Here is a 218-nt window from a genome sequence, read left to right on the forward strand (position 1 = left end):
TGCTGTTGCTGCTGCTGCTGCTGCTTGCGGCCTAGCAGCTGCCAGAGGGGGCAGCAGAGCAGCAGCAGAAGGTCTGCAGAGACTCCCTCCTCTGCTGCTGCTGCTGCTGCTGCTGCATGCGCTGCGAGGGGCTGCATCCTGGGCGCCAAGCAGCAGCAGCAGCAGCAAATTGTGTTGCTGCAGCAGCAGCAGTTGTTGCTGCTGCTGCTAGTTTATGC

The 218-nt window shown here is 61.9% G+C and overlaps 1 protein-coding gene across 1 annotated transcript in view; it reads right to left on the reverse strand.

Moving 5' to 3' along the window:
* EMH_0033320 (uncharacterized protein) overlaps positions 1-218 on the reverse strand; it is a gene marked incomplete at both ends in the record, with an annotated part of 2,761 nt that overhangs the window by 1,659 nt on the left and 884 nt on the right. The gene's annotated exons all lie outside the window — the stretch shown is intronic.

The sequence above is a fragment of the Eimeria mitis genome, genomic scaffold (genome assembly GCF_000499745.2).
Source record: "Eimeria mitis Houghton genomic scaffold, Emh_scaff1265, whole genome shotgun sequence".
Lineage (NCBI taxonomy): Eukaryota > Apicomplexa > Conoidasida > Eucoccidiorida > Eimeriidae > Eimeria > Eimeria mitis.